Here is a 17,688-nt window from a genome sequence, read left to right on the forward strand (position 1 = left end):
ATGGCTATTGCTCTACCCAGCCTACTTCTTGCTAATTTCTGGTCACTGGAAAATAAAATTGATGAAACCTCAGGCCCACTCGGCAACGGGAGATTAGAAACTGTTGTGGCTCCATCATAACATCCCAGATCAAACTATTGCACTTGATGTGCGGACCATGTTCCGCGCTAACAGAACACGACTCAGGTAAGGAGGAGGGGATCAATGATGCATCGATGATGCTTGGTGCTCAAATGTAGTCAAAGCGGATGGACACTGTTTACCAGATGTCAAGTTTTTAATGTTTAGATGTCAACCATATTATCTGCCCAAAGAATTCACCTGTGAGTTTGTTACTGCTTACATTCATCCAGATGAAAATTCAAAAAAATGCACTACATGAATTGTATGAGGTCATTAGCAGTCACATGGAAAAGCAACTGGATTGTATTTTTATTGTAACTCGTGATGTTAAGCAAACAGAAATCAGAACTGTTTTAACTAAATTCCACCAGCATCCACATCCCCACTATGGGAAGAAATACCCTGGTCAATGTTTATACGAACATTCCTGGCAGCTACAAAGCCCTCCCCTGTCCTCTTTTTGGTCGATCAGACCAAAATTTCCCTGCTCCTTCTGCCAACTTACTTTCAGCTGATAAAAAGGGTAACACCATGAGTAAAAACTGTTAGTGTTGACAGATGAAGCTACAACAGCTCTACAGGATTGTTTTGAGTGCACAGACTGGCACGTGTTCAGAGACGCTGCCACCCAGGAGAACCACATCACTGACATCATACATCAGCAAATGTGATGACGAAGACAATAAAATCATTCCTCAGTCAGAGAGCCTGGATGAATGTAGAGGTGAGGGCTCTATCCAGAGCCAAATAAGCTGCCTTTCGGCAAGGGGACAAGGAAGCATACAACATCACCAGAGCAAGACTGAAAGTTGGCATCAGGGAGGCAGAGTGGACACATCAGCAGAGACTAGAGAGGGATCTCAATACCAACAATACCGAGGATATTTGGCAGGCGATCCAGAACATCACAGGCTACAAAACCAGCCCCCAATATACATGAGGCCACGTTGCTAGATGAGCTTAATACATTTTATGCTTGCTTGTATGTCCTCAACAAAGAGTCAACTATAAGTCTACTCTGTCTCCAGAGGACCTGCTACTGTCAGTATCCACAGCAGATGTGAGGTGAATCCTGCTGAGAGTGAACACGAGTTATGCTTCTGGGCCTGATATTATCCCTGGCCTTGTAATAAAAACATATGCCAATCGGCTATCTGATGTTATTACTGACATTTTAAAAATATTCTTGTCACAGCAGATTGTTTCCACCTGCTTCAAGACAGCCACCACTGTGACATTCTGATAAAGTACTCTGACAAGCTGGTTCTCCAGTATATTCAAAGACAACATCCCAGCCAGCTTTTACCCTTACCAGTTTGCATTCAGAGTCAACAGATCCACAGAGGATGTCATCTCCACTGCCCTCCACTCAGGCATCACACTCAGCATTACATACAATCTTCCCCATGAAACTGAACACTTGGGCTTGGGCCTTGGGCTTGTGTACAACACACCAGTCACACCTCCTCCATTCTAGTGCTCAACCCCAGGGTTGTGTGCTCAGCGCCCTCCTGTTCACACTGTACACCCATGACTGCATTCCTAGATATGGAGAGAACTCCATTGTGAAGTTTGCAGATCATACCACCACTACTGGCCAGACTATAAACAATGATGAGAATTAATATCAAGAGAAAATCAACATCTCCACCCTGGTGAACTAGTAACTTGAGAAGGCTTAATTCCTGTGCCAAGTTCTTGTTAACTTTTGCAGAGGAGCAAAAGAGAGCATCTGAAAACATCGGAAACATCACAAACTGGCATGGGATGTGCATGGCCCAGGACAGCAAAGCTCTGCAGCGGGTGATTGAAAACTGCCCAGAACATCATCGGAAACCATCTACGAAGCATCAGTGATATCGGTGAGGTGAGGAACTTGTGCAGAGCCCAAAGGATAATAGAAGACAATACCCACCACAGCCTCATCCTGTTCACCTTGCTGCCATCTGGCAAGCGATACAGAAGTTATCAGCTGTGGTACCACCAGAATTTGGAGCAGTTTTTTCCTCAGGCTGTGGGAGTACTGAATTAATCCTCCACACTCCATTTATTCATTCATTTATGTAACTTTTTTTTGTGAGCAGCATAAAGGAACTGCATCTGTAATTGTAATGATAAATAAATTGAATCTTGAATCGTAAACATCTGAAGCTTAAGCAATTTTACCATGCCCTAGATGGGCATTTATCTAAAAACACACAATTCCGCAAGACAATACAAACAACACAAACAATGAAACAATAAAATTACTATAAACTTCAAAGAAAAGCATCAGCATTCATGACTACATAACTGATATCTCTTTAAAATTGTTTCAATTTGAATTTAAAATGATCCCTTTTGAGTTCTGTTGATGAGAAGTTCTATATGTTGACCCCCCGAAAAGAAAAACGATAGATATTATATATTTAGTTCCTTAATACCATGGCAGTGGTGAGATCTTATCTCAATACAAAATTATAATTGCTATAATTGTTTATATATGATCATAAGAATCTTAACTGTTGTCCAAGCTGCTTGTGACCAAGAGGTACATACATTTTGTATAGACAATATACATACAATTACATTTTGTTGAAAATATTCCAGTTCTTTTTTTTTTGACAAATATAAAAAAGCCAGTATTGAACCAGAGATGCAGCGATTGGATGGTACACATCCTAGACCGTTAGGCCTCAGAAACAACCCGATTTGTCATATTTACTTTCACTAAGTACTATAAAGACTCTGAATACTTACTCCACAACCCCTCATCAGATAATAATAGCATAGTCAAGTATACAAGACTATTAACACATTTTAGCTGATTTGAGGAATTGAAGCCAACTACTTGTTTAGTAATACTTAATTTGGAGCTCATAGTAAATATCAATCTGATGAAGTTGAACATGAGGAAATACTACTCATCCAAAGTATTGGTTTCTTTCACTCATAGGCCTGAAGATTCGTAAATTGAATATCTATCATCAAAATCATCATTGAGGTCCAATACAAATCAGTAGCTCAAAGAAAGTTTGGCTGACAATGCTGATATTCTGTGTACAACACGCATGCCCGATTACATGTAAGTATTCACTTCTTATGTCACTGAAAGCTCATTTTTTGATGAGATTTGTTTAACTAGAGTTTTCAACAAATCTGGCAAGTTTACATGTGTCTTATTGAAATGAATCATCCAGCCTTACAGCTACATTACATCTTATCTTCTCACTTAGAGAATAATGCTAATTTCTTGGTGAACATACTAGATTGTCTTGTCATATAAGTGCAATCACACAAAGTAAGATTCTTCTCATTAGGGCTTTCAACGAATATTCTGAATTTGATTATATAATTGAATTGTAAAAAGTAAAAAAAACCAAAACACATTTGATTGTGAAAATTAGTATTCAGTTGTTCTAGCATTAGCCTGGGCCGCTGCACTGAATGCACTGCAATATGGACAGGAGTCCCACATCTCTTTCATCTAACTGTAAATGGAGGAATCTCCAAATCTCTCTGTCTGTCTTTCTTTCTGTCTGTCTATCTTTTCTTGACAACTGCTCATCCAATCAACTTCAAACTTCATGTGTGTATTGTTGAGGACCTAAGAAAGTGCAGTGTTGTCTGTAAAGTTTTTTGGATGAGTAGTTATAGAGAATTATAAAAGGAAATGCATTTACCAACAGTCGGTTATGAGTGGAAAGACTCATCCACTTCACCACCGTCATTGATCACAACAATGGCGTGTCGCAAAGATGGCTGCACCCGGTCAAAGCATGGATTCCTCGGAAGACAAACTGCAGCTACAACATCTGCACAGGATCATCAGAAGTGTGGGAGCATTTTAGTCATAGATCCAAGCTCTGCAAATTAGAAATGGCTTATCAAAGCAGTACATCTTCTACACATGGTCACTTGAAGCGAAAGCATCCCGGAGCGCTTTGTTTAAGATGCAGCGGTAACAAGGCAGCACCGTTGTTTTACCGTTGTTTTGTTTACTTTTTATCCCAAGCCAAGCTTGATATATTAGGATTATTAACAGGCGGAACAAGTTATTTATGCACCATTGCTGTTATGGTTACGTAACATTGCACTGTGCATCATCTAACGTTGTTATTTGGCCGATGTATATTTTCTGTTTCCTTTAATGGCCATGTATGAGTGAGAAAATGGCTTAAACTAATGTTACAGACTGTTGTTACAGTCAAATATTTTCCTTGCTAGTGGTTTTCTTAACTGCATATTATTCCAGTGATAAAATAAATCCATGCCATACCCATTTTCTACAGTTTCTACTGTGTCTACACTCACTCGTCAATTTATTAGGTACACCTAGATAAAACTAATGCAGTATAATACAACAGCCCTGACACAGATCCTCCCTTCATGAGGATTATAATGTTCAGTTTTTATTGAATCTGTTTACAGGGGATGTTGATTTATTTTAATGGTCATTTTGGAGGATGTAATTTGTGGTGCTGTTGATCTTTACTGGGATATACTGAGAGGTGTTCCTAATATTTTGTCAACCTTCATTCATACAAATGGGATGGTAGAATACTAGGAATGTTAGGTCTGTTATCATTATTAATATCATATCATAGCACACAGCAGTTTTAACATGATAACACAGCAGTGACGTGGAAATTAGATGATTAGATTTTTGAATAAAATATTGAACTATTAATGAGATAACAAGCATGTTTTGAACAGGCACTAGATTAGTTGATTAAAAATGAAATGTAGGTCAAGCTGAAACAACAACCATGTTGTAATGATGATAGAGAGTCCCGATCCCCGATCAGCAAATATCTTGGAATAATCTTGGAAATACTACGGATTTTGGTCAGTAGACAGCAAAATTGTGGAATCTCGAGATAAAGTCGTATGCAAGTTATGTAGGTAGTTGTGTAAAACAGTTGGCCTACCATTCCAGCAGAGCACCCTGAAGGCACATCTTGAAAATATGCAGCCAAGTACTTATGTCTCTAATTGATATTCGAATGCTTCAAACCTATGTGTTTTTTGACGGTGCTACTTCTCATGATAGACCTTTGCAGTATGATGCTCACTGACTAGAAGTTATAGTTTACCCACCGTTCCTTCTAACACTACATCACTTTGTCTGTGTGTACTGTAACTGAATCTAAACATCCTCTTCTTCAATGCTCTCACATGGGTAGCAGCTGTCGTCTAGTTGAACTGAACTGATGTGGCATCTTTCATGTTTAAGTTCCTTTCCTTGTCGATGTGATGTCGGGTACCGCTGTTGTTTTTTCCTGTGTCATCCCTCTTGCATGTAACCCATTTTTCCTGTCTGCATATGGTTTCCAGTGAGGAACGGGGGAGGAAGCATCCAGAATAACCCCACAATGAAGTGCAAACCTAATTCTGACTACATCACAGACCACATCACCTTAAATGCACCTTGTATGTGCCACATACAGTATGTACCTTATGTGTCACATTGGGAGGAATAATACTAGCCATTACTGCCAAAGTCAGGTGTGTTTTGAAGAGGTCAAAGGAAGTAGACTTAAGTGAAAATGTGACTGCTATCAAATTACCCAGCTGTGATTTAACATAGTATCTCAGTAGTTTATCCAGTTTATCCAAAGCTTCACATCTCTTTTTGACACGTACCCTCCCGCCTTCCAAACCCCCCCGCATTCCCCTTTTGTCACCTAATCTCTCCCCGTCTCCCTCCGTTTTACTGCCGGGCTTTATCTACCTGTCATACTTTTGATCATCTCACAGACGGAAGAATAAAGGACACAGGGTGAAGATAAAGAGAGGGCTGTCCTTCAAAATAAAATCCCTCCCTTTAAAAGTACGCGGGTAGGTTGCCAAGCAACAGTTAAGCTTTTCCCAAGAGGCACAGCTTTTGTTTTGTTTTTTTCATCTCTTTTGCACATGATTGCTTATCGCTTGGTTTGCTGTTAATAATGGCTTATGAAAAAGGATGAAAAACAAATAAAAGCAGTTGCTCTCCGATAGGTTGACCCCGGCAGGCGTGCACTTGCTAACGAGTCAGGATAGTTCCCTCCCGGCCCGGCTCACAGAGTGCATTAATTGCAATCTGTAACCGATTTCGTTTGCCACACCGGTTTTTTTTTTTAATTAACTGCATGAACAGCTTGAGATCAACAGTAAGCCCACCAGCATCATCTAAAGTCATTTACAATCAGCATGCCTCCAACTTGAAACTTTTAATTAGGTTGCGTAAATACTCTCCCCCCCGATCCCTCCATGCGGGGACCGTCTCTAAATGTAAAGCCATAGAAAGCTTCCTTCATTAAATGAGGCATAATGAAATGAATGTTAATTTAATAACATGTCTTATCACTGATTAGTGTCTAATCAACCTTCCATCCAAGTCTGAATGACAATAACCAGGATTTATGATAAATAGGTTGTAGTGGAGGAGGAACATCTGAACTCAGTCTGTTGGCTCTTCTGCTCATGGACCTAAAATACAAGAATATGCAAATAACGAGATTGCAAAAGCTAACCTGAAGCCAAGGCACAAATCCGGCCAGTAATAACATTTGATACAACAAACTGGAATATTTGAGATGACTAAACTGAATCCAACTGCACTGCCATGTGAGTTAATCCCTTATTAATCAGACCTGGAAGGAAGAAATCCAGCATTACTCTTCCTCAGGATAGACTCACATAAGAGAATTAACTCTCACATTTATAGTCTGATTTTATTCATTTTCCATGATGTTGTTTTCATGAATAACATTTTCCAAATACACATTCCTTAGTTAAAATTTGATTGCAGTAGCTAAATTGAAAGAATTTGAGGGTATACCTGTCCGGTTTTTTCGCACCCCCTTTCAAATGCTTTAAAACTCACCTGACTAAATGGAGTTCAGTCAGTAATCTAGAAATGTTAGCCAATAAGAACCATGTCTAGTTTTGTAATTTATTAGCTGGAGTTAAAGGTGAACTCCACTGATTTTATACATCAAAATCTGTTTGGAGGTCTTGGAGAGTACTAATGTGTGAAAAAAAAAAGTTGTATAAAGTCTTCTGTGTCTCCAGAGGGGGGGGTGTGGCGTTAGAAAGAAGTGAGCTTGCCTGACCTCTGTAGCCCACTCCTCATTTCTGGTTAAAGCTATTGGATTGTGGGTACATTAGCTACCACAAGCATAATTCCGTGAATGGCCAAACTGTTGAATTGTGGGTAATGTAGGCCCACGTTTATGATAAGGAAGAAGAATGTTTGGAATATAAAACACGGTATCTCTGGTTCTTCTGCAAATTTTTTTTACATTTTTTAAAAAACTGTCCATTATGAGTTTGATAATGTTATAGTAGTTAAATACTAACTTGGCAGAGTACTCATTTAATAAACACATACATGATTATTAAGTCTTAATTAAATCAATAAGGCCAAAACTTAACACATAGTGTCAGTTTGAATTTACCAGCATACCATCAGGTTACAATAGCAGTGCTTTTTCAAGTGGTCTCGGTTTGGTTGTTTGGTCTGCACTAGAGGTGGTTGTTTGGTCCGCACCATAGTTTGAATGATTACACCAGCTCAAATGAACTGTACTAAACAAGCAAACCATACTAAACCAAACCAAAAAGGTTAAGCATAAAAGCAACCTGAGGTCTAGCCACTCAACCTCTTTTAAAGCTGTCCATGCATCACTTGCACCACAACAACAGCAACATTAACATCCAGAGTGCAGTTAACTCATCATAATTACTGCTTAAACATGGCTGAATACAGCGTATCAATCTCCTCAGTCCCTGATGTTGTCTGTTTCAGTCGAGGACTCCTGCACTGTGACAAGATACTCCTGTGACACAGACTGAGAGGAAAAATTTCCAAATAGACAGCAGCTTGTTGTTTTTGTTCTATGTTGGGAAATTACACCACCAGTTACCATACATACAGAAATCTAGGTCATTACCAAAGCAGCCAGTGCAGAGTTAGCCTGTCCAACCAAATCTGATGTGATTGCGCACAACAATCTGGAGAAGCAGACCTATACATTGGAATTGAAAAACAAGATTTTCCTACAGTCTGAACACAGTCTAGGACCTTTAGTTTCCTCAAACTGTGCAGAGGTGTAATCACTGGTGAACACTTACAAAGCACATGTTTGATCAACAAATTTTTGCAAGTAAAATAAACCCTGTTGATGTCAGCTTGGACTTGGAGACTTTAAAACAGAAAGCCTGCATTAGAAACCGAGCATGTAGAGTTAATTTCCACTGTGCAAGTTTGGCTGCACGTTGAGAGGTATAAATTCAGGCCAACAATTGATATTGTTTACTTTCACACTCTAGCAGAGTAGGTAGCAGTATTCTAGTTTGGTTCGCGATCCACCAATAAACACATAGAAGAAGATGAATAAGACTTATTGTTTACAGACACAGTGGCTGTGTCATGGTGTCGCTCATTTTGCAAAATAAGCAAAATCAGCGACACTGAAGAAAAAGCAATGCTCATGACCAGCTCGAAGGACGAAGACATCGTTGATAAGAAAGGTCACCCAACTTCAGTAGTTCTGAGATATTTTGGCTATTTACAATCCGACAAAAAACAGAGTAGCGCGCACTGCAAACTGTGTCGAAGACACATGCCATCAAAGACAGGCAACTCCACAAACGTAAGACTCCAAGATAAAGACTTCAAATCCGTAACTTTTAGGGTAATGGCTTTGCTTGTTTAAAACTTGTACAGAAGATGCTGACCACAGTTGAGATTTTCTTTCGTCTATTTATCACACTGCAACACTTAATTTTTCTATTAAGATATTTATTTTATTAAGGAAAAAGGACTGAAAAAGGATTTTACTTAACTTATTCATGCATATTTTGATGTTGAAAAAAGATTTTATCTTTATAATTGTTTTGAATGTTGTGCCTCCGATTTATGTTCCGCTGTTTGGCAAGTGTTTGTCATGTTTTGACGATAAAGAATAGTTTATAACCATAATTAACCCTCTAGTGTCTTCAACTTTCACTCAGGAGCAAAAATCAGCCTTTAAACTTGAAAAAATAATGCTTTGACATGATTTGACTGATATTAATTATAACATTTTTGGCAATGTCTCCCAGCTCTATGTTTTGGAGACTAAAAGTAAGCATATGTCGGCCCCTGCTGATTCAATTTTGACCAATCTTTTTATTTGGTCTCTTGTGAATCCTCTAAACTTTTGGAAGTGCAATACTAAAAACACTGGACTACCCCCTTTAAATGTGGACTACTTAATTACAAATGGTTTTCTCATAGAGAAAACAGAAAAACTCAATGCACAGCACATTAAAGGGTTTCTGGTATTTTGGAAAGGTCGATGAGTGCCCTACTGCCAACAAAAAAAAAAATAAAAAAACAGCTGTTAGCGCTTTTGTTTGAGATAAGAGGTGGTTTTGAGCATGTGGAAACCCAATGTGATGCCAAAAGAAGTGCCAAAATTGCACCACTCCTATGGCCGATCTGCATTAACATGTTTGTTTGAGTTTGTTTTTACAGGATTACAGGATTGTTGAACACCATGAACACCATGGTGTTCAACAATACACTAAGGTTCAAAATTAAAGATGAAAAGGACCATAATCTCGGTGACTGCTTTTACCACCACGTTACAAATATAGCAGCAATCTTTAACCTGCTGTATGGTTTGAATTCTGTAAAAACATCCTTGTTTCCTGTATCTCTCCTTTAATCCTCCTTTTAAGTCTATCTTACACGTTCGGCTATGATCTGGGAAAAGGCTTCAATAACCTCCTACATCAAGTTGTTTTTAGTGCAGTAACCTAATTTTCATTATTTAGAGGTCAAATAAAATGTCTGGTGTGCTTTATTCTGGTGTACAATGGACCCTCCCTGTAGCCTTTCCCCCTCCCTCTCTGTGGGTGCGGGCAGTTCAGCAAGGGATCATTTATTGACTGTATTTAATTAGTCTGCAGTATTCAAATAGCACATCTGTGCTGAAGTCTGTAGCTGACTTCAGTACACCACCAAAGTTTCCAAAATTTGTTAGTGTGTGCACTTACCTAGATGTGTGTGTGTAGAAGTGTACAGAAAAGCAGAAGAAGGCAGCTTGAGCTTTATCAGACTAACAGCTTTTCACACTGGCCTGGTTTTAACAATACTGAATTCATCCCCAAGAGCTTCAATAGCAGTTCCACATCCCTGAGTCTGATACAGTCACTACTGTTTTGACTCAAACAAGCCTTATCTGGTAAAGTTCAGCACAGGCCAGCTACTTCATGGCAAGAACCCTGCTATTAATACAGATCCGTTTAACTTTAGGAGCGACAAGAATTCTTTGCAAAGTAAAGATAGGAAAGTGAAGACGTAGCAGTTCCTGTTTATCACTACAGGCTTCTGGGTAAATACTCTGGGACATTTTCATATAAATAAATTTTGTCTTATTACTTTCTTCCGTGAAAAAAGAAAACTAAACCATACTGTATATATACAGTAACTAGCAGCTACTGACATGTTCACCTCTCTTCTGTACAGATGTAAGAACAGGTTCAACCAACACAACGAGCTCCATCTGTCAAGGTTTCTTGTAACAGCACAGGCAGGGAGGTACCAAATGCAGACACACATTTAGGCTGATGCAGTGAAGTTGCTTTAATGGGGGAATTAGGCTTACAGACAGACAGGTGGACAAGCAGGTAGGCGGGTTTACAGGCGGGTGTACAAGCAGGTAGACAGGCAGGTACTGACAACTGGTAAATAAACTCAGGTTGCAGGCACATAGGAAAACACTGGGGAACATAAACAGACAAACCGACAAGGAGCTGCTGACAATGGCAGGTTTAAATACTGGCTTTGGTGTGAGAGGAGAATATCCGGAGAAGGGGATCAAAGGCCAAGTGGGCTGAGAACCGAAGAATGGAGCTGGGAATCTCAAGTGGATGGCTTATGGTGTTGGACAGTGGAGGCTCTGGGTCGCTGGGAAACTGAGGCTGGAGGTCACTGGGGAACTCAAGGAATCGATATCTACGAGACCCACATTTCCTTCTAGGGGTTTTGATGCCTAGATACGTCCCAGCAAAGGCAAGGCAAGTCCCACAGAAAGGGACTGCTCAAGGTCTTTAGAGTCAGGATCAGACAGGAGGCTAGTCCACTCATGGACAGGGGCAGATAGAAGGCTACCAGACTGGGGTTAATGGTAAATGGATTGCACTTATTTAGTGCTTTTCTAGTCTTACCGACCACTCAAAGAGCTTTACACTACAAGCCACATTTACCCATTCAAACAGCACTTTACACTTTTCTATACATACGGCACTTTTTGTACCACTCATACAGCAATGATACATCGAGGGCAATTTGGGATTCAGTATCTTGCCCTTCGACACTTTGACTGGAGGAGCAGGGCATTGAACCACTGACCTTCAGTTTAGTGGACGACCCACTCTACCTCCTGAGCCAAAGATTGCAGGCTGGACACTAGCGGGCCGGTGGTGACCCGACTGGGATGCAGGCTGGAGGCTAGAAGGCCGGAGGCCAGCCAGCTGCGAGACAGGCTTTTGGCTAGCAGGCACTGTCGTAAAAGAGGCCAAAAACTCTGAGATGGCAGGAACCTTCATTTGGTTTGGAAATCAATTTCCATATTGCTAGTGACATGACTGTAACTTTCTTCTCTAAGCTGGGGGCATCTTAGCAGTACAGTTGAAGTGAACCACATTAAGTTCTTCTGCTGAAAACGTGAGGTCTGCTAGGTCCATTTTGGTCAAGGCTGCTTGTAACAGCACAGGCAGGGAAGACCCACACACAGACATGCAGACAGGCTGATGCAGTGAAGTTGCTTCAATAGAGGAATTAAGGCTTACAGGCAGAATAGAGTACAAGCAGGCAGGCATGTTTACAGGCAGGTGTACAGCCAGGCAAGCAGGCAGGTACAGACAAGAGGTAACTAAACTCAGGTTTTCAGGCACATAGGAAAACACTAGGAAACATAAACACACAAACTGACAAGGAGCCTGTGACAATGGCAGGTTTAAATACTGGCCTAGGTGATGACTGAACTGGAAAAAGGTGTGTGAGTGGGAAGGGAGGCTCAGGTCATTGAAGATGGGAAGCAGTTGAGCAGATGGATATGAGGACAGGAAGAAAGGGATATCTGATGGGTAGATGGAGAATGGGAAGTCTGAGGAGATGAAGGCAAAAACATGGCCTGATAAAAAATGAGCAGGAGCTGGAGACAGGGGCCAATGGAAACTGAGGAGCAGACTGTGACACCATCTGTTTCTTGATTAGCTAATGTGACTTACTTTATGGCAAATATAACTTTTTCACAGCAGACATTTTGACGTCATAGCAGGAAAAACAGGTGTATATAATTACATTAATGATGGCTGCATTCCACTTAGAATAGGTCCTGGTATTGTGAGTGAAGACTCACTGAACAGCTTGTTGGAACACTTCACAGAAGCTGACAAGAACAAGCTTCTGTCCTTCCAGGGGAAAGGATCCCATCACCAAGACCTGTCCATCACCATTGACAACACTGCGGTGGTCCCCACTGGGACAGAGAAGAACCTGGGCGTGACCCTGGATGGCATACTGTCATTCTCAGGACACATTGCACCAGTAGCCCCGTTGATTCCTCCTTTATAACATCGATTTTGTTTTTTCTTTCGTGTAGTGCAAGGCAGGTTTCTGACATTTTAGTGAAAAAAGTGGTTTTACTGAGGCTAGTTTAAGTTTGAATGTAAGATGTGAATGCATTTTAATTCATATGTGACTATGCAAATCGTCTTTTGTGTTTAAACACAGTTGATTCAAATTTACTAATTATTTGAATTAAGCCACTCATACAGATGAAAAGTAAGAGATATATGGTCACTATGGTGACGAAAGTATTTTACAATGGTAATGGTAGAGATAATGTATTTTTCCTGCGGTATGCAGGTTGTTTTTTTTAATGTCTGAGTTTGATTCTGAGAGGTGAGGCGAGGTGATCCAGTTTTGGCGAGTCAGGATCCATACCAGGGACGCAGGAGGGTATCCCGCCTACTTGACAACATGCCTGGAGTGACAACAACTTACTTCTAGACAGATAAGCATATGAGATATCTGCAAACACACTACCTGCTTAGCAACAACAATATTAACACACCACCTTGAATTAGGTAAAATCAAAAAACTGTGAACTGTGGAAGACTGAACTGTTTGACAGAGGACTAAGTAAACAGCATCCTTGCTGTAAGGGGAAAAGTTATTGGGTTAAATGTTTATTTTCATGTGTTATAATATATCAAGTTGTCTTTTTTCTTATTAGCGGTGTGTTATTTGCTCCGGAGTTGAAACCTAGAGGAGATAGGCCCAAATATAAACAATCTTAGCTCACTGTAAATTCATAAGTGGTTGAGTGTACAGTGTTGCATATAGTAACTTCATGCTTAGCCTAAGTTATTAAAGAACTAATTGTAGTTCTTTAATGAATCCAACTTTCCTCTCTCAATGTCTACAGTTAACTTTTAAAAACATGAAAGTCATCATTTGTAACATGATCAACGCAAAGCCTTGTAAACTCTTTGGTTCCAAGTTTAACAGAAGTGCTCCCTTAATTTTATGTAGCTTTTTCTGCCACCATGATGCTTACAATTGCTGATATATGTACATATCTGTGATGTTAATAAAAAGGATCAAACTCCAAGACTCTGGGTTTGATATCTCTCCTGTTTGATATCAGCATTTTTTTTTTAACAAAATGTGTGTCTGGCATAGTCGAAATTTACTTTGATGACACTATCTCATTGTGAACCTAGCTACCCTTTTGTCGGACTCCTCATTTCCATGAATCTCTACAATGGAGGCTTCAAGTGTAAAGTTAGCACAATCCATAGAGCCGTAATAGCCACATTTATGGGAAATACACCAGTTTTAAATAAATCAAGCGTGGCACTGTGGTTCAGTGGTTGGATGTTTGCATGTTCTCCCTGTGCTGGGTGGGTTTTTCTCCGGGATCCTTTGGATTCCTCCCACAGTCCAAAGACATGAAGGTTATGTTACTTGGTGACTCTAAATTTCCTGTACGTGTGAATGTGACCATGAATGGTTGTCTGTCTCAATGTGTCAGCCCTGTGAAAGACTAGTGACCTGTCCAGGGTGTACCCTGCCTCTCGTCCAATGTCAGCTGGGCTCAGCTCCAGCCTCCCTTATGACCCTCTAGCTAATGGATGGATGAAATAGACCTGAATTATACTCTAACGCCGATTGTCTTTATGTAAATATCATGATAATTCAACATGTTGGTCTCATGTCCTAAATGTGTCAGAGTCACTTTTATGCAAATGTTACAACAGTAATCTAACTAGATCAGACCTAGTAGCATTTCTGTATTACTTTCAACACGGCACAAATCTTAATTTAATACCCTCAAACTAGGGATGGATGTTATAAATCATATAGAAAATACACCGATATCAATTTGCCCTATGGTATGGACTTTGACTATTCTGTGCTGACCAGTAGAGCCCTAACAGATCTAAAGTGGCAATGACGTAACTACATCAGTGGGAGGCAGCAATACACTACACTGTGCCTAGTCTGTTTGAAAGAAGGCTTCGTTGTCATTAGTCTGTGCTAGCGAATTGTCTGGAAAACATGACAGCCAATGCTGCTTTGTTTAAAAAGGAAGCCAACATAATGCAGCCCATGTGTTTGATTTTAGATAGCATGCCGGCGTTACGGTATCAGAAGCGTGATATGTAACACAATAGCATCTGCATCTGTCCCGCCTTGCTGGCTCTCCTTTTTACACAGACCGCCCCATTCCATTTTCGTACCTTTTACACAGAACGGCAAGGCAGAATAACAGCACAACATTCCCGCCTTGAACAGGCTGTATAAAACAGGCTGAAGAAATGGCGGAAAGCGCTGCACACAACAAGAGGAGTTGGTAAAAAAAAGACCAGCGCAACTTTGATTATATGGACATGTTTCGGGTTTAAAAAGTCAGACAACGAGCAGAAAAAGATAATCTGTAAATGATGTTAGATGAAAGTGACCGCAGTGGTTTTAAGAAAAAAAAAAAGGGGACATGTACCATTACCATCTGTGCTTCAAATTATACAGTGATATACATTTTAGGCCGTATCACCAATCCCTTCCCCTAACTAATACAAAGACTGCAGCTGGAAATGGCAAAACATGCACCAAGCGAGAATAAACATGTTACATGTTAAACAAAGGTTCCCTCTTTCTGACTGTCCCTCTCTTCTGCTCCTAACAGGATAAAATGTCACTATTTTATTACTTTTCTTTTGTATTCTCATTTAGATTAGAGATTTACTACCATTTGTAGGTAAATTCTTCAAGTTTTACGTCTGTTAAACTCATGTATTAATATTTCCATAAACATAAACATGTGATGTTTGGACTAATCGTAATCAACTGATCATCAGGATTCCAGATTTTCATTCTCTGTAGTTATTTAGAAACAACCTACGTTTTTTAGGAACTCGCTTTAAAAGCAAGACAATTAGGCATGTGACACCTGGCCTCTCCTGGACAGGATGCTCACAAGGGGTGTGAGCGTTAATACTGCCCCGGGAGGGCAAGCAATCCAGGAATGGGTCAGGCGTCTCTCTGAATCTCTGTCCCAAACTTTCCCTATAAAAGAATGTCACTGGGATTTAACTTTGGATTTCCTTTCCTTTCCTTTACCGGTACAATGGGTGTTCGATTTTGTCTCTGCACTGCCCACACCAAATTGAACAGCCAGAATTTTCATCTCCACTGTACGGCAGCTGCATCATCATCTTCTTCTTCCTCACTCCTGACTCTGCCACACCAACTCAGCCACTACTAATCTATAAGCACGCAAGTAGTACTTCTTTTCTGCTTTCTTCTGGTGAATTAAGAAATTACAGTTGGGTTCTCCATCCAAATCTTAATCTAAACTTACCACCACTTTTACCAGCTGCTTCCAGTGATGGTCCTTTTGGTTTATTCACTTATTGCATAATTTACCTGCCAAACTCCCATTCTATATTCATCTATTCATTTACTATAGTGTCATCATATGTGTAGTTAGTGTTTTGTTGTGTTATTATTGTGTTGTTATTTGTTAGTAGTGTGTAGTAATAAATGTCCTATAGAAAAAGTCACTGCCTTTGTTTTCATTACTCGTTTTCAGTTGCTTTACATATCTGATTCTTTGTTGCTTGTTCTATTTAAGTTAAGGTTAAATGTTTCCTAAAGTTAATTTTTTGATTAAAGATACTCTTGACTGATCACCAAAACAAACTTTTTTTTTGTTTTATATTGCTGGCTTTGACATTGTATCGCTGGATGAATAATTAAAGTAGTTTGGCGTGATAATTCTGATTAACACAGTATTTCCCCTAATTAAGCTAATTTTCCCTACATATTCTTTACACAAAATGTCAGATCACTTTTTTTCACTCATGGCACAGTAAAAAAGAGATAACAAGAATATAACACCCTCACCCTCCAGTAAAACTCTTCACATACAGAATATGAACATATGGTAATCGAGTGAGGGTCCCAACTTAACATGTAGTCTTCTACTCCACTGTCTGACATTATAAAGTAAGCAGCAGAATCCCCTCCCTAATAAGTGATGAAACTGATGAGAAAATATATTAGGGGATTCACTATGAAAAGCAGGAGTGTCCTTCATGCTCAAGATGGGCCTTAATTAATGCTTCAACAGCAAAATAATTTTTCAAATCAATCACTGATGCAGGCTGTGAAAGAACAGAAAACACTTCTGTTCCTTCATATAATTTCTTTGCACTGTTTCCATGACACTGTTCTTTTTCTCTGCTCCCTCTCACGCACAAGGTGCTAAATATCGCATGAACATCGTCTCTTTGTGTAAATGTCATGTCATGTCTAGATTAAGCCATAAAGAACTTTTACAGTACATACAGTAACAGACATGTATCTCTGAATGGCAAAAAGCCATTACTTTGGCAGTTTGATGAAGCCAGCAGTGTTACATTTTCCATGTCAATCAATTGCAACTCTACAACTGCCAGTCCATAAAAGTTTCTAGATTTTGAGTATTACTCCAAAGATGTAGAGTCAGGTTGGGATTTTGTGAAGCAGAGAAACTGATACATTTTAAGTTTCTGGCTTCTTTGGAATTAATAGAAGAAGAACTGAGACTGAGGGCTACCATGGCTGAGCAGACAATGTAAAGAAACCTAAAGAAGCTCAAACTTCTTCTGAAGAATATGCAAAGAAGAAGAAGCACTACCCACTCAGTAATATTAACAGGTGTTCTCGGCAAAGTGCAGAGCAGAAACACCACAACAAAGAGAATATACTTTAGATTGAGACAAAATAAAGGTGGAACTTGTGGATTGCTTTTGGGTAGGATTTGCAGGACAGCAACCCTCATTTTCTCTGCTTTACTTCAGCCCAACATAATCCACTGTACATGAAATTTAGACGAGAGCTCTTCTTCACCATGTGAACATAAAGAACATTCCTGTGTGAACACATTCAGCCTCTCTGGCTGACAGATCTACAGCTCAGCTCCTCCCAGCCAACTGAATCACCACCTTGTTCCTAGCAGCAGCTGCAGACATCTTGCCGCCAGTCAGCTCCAAGAT

General features: G+C 39.9%; 1 protein-coding gene across 3 annotated transcripts in view; it reads right to left on the reverse strand.

The window, feature by feature from the left end:
• The window catches only part of klhdc8a (kelch domain containing 8A), a 46,422-nt gene that overhangs the window by 20,251 nt on the left and 8,483 nt on the right, over positions 1-17,688 (reverse strand). The window contains exon 3 of one of the 3 annotated variants that reach the window (XM_040158722.1): positions 3,786-3,917. The exons of the other annotated variants lie outside the window; for them this stretch is intronic. The gene's annotated coding sequence lies outside the window, so the exon portion shown is untranslated. The remainder of the gene's footprint in view (positions 1-3,785; positions 3,918-17,688) is intronic. 3 annotated transcript variants of the gene reach the window in all.

The sequence above is a fragment of the Xiphias gladius genome, chromosome 21 (assembly GCF_016859285.1).
Source record: "Xiphias gladius isolate SHS-SW01 ecotype Sanya breed wild chromosome 21, ASM1685928v1, whole genome shotgun sequence".
In the NCBI taxonomy this organism is placed as follows: Eukaryota; Metazoa; Chordata; class Actinopteri; order Istiophoriformes; family Xiphiidae; genus Xiphias; species Xiphias gladius.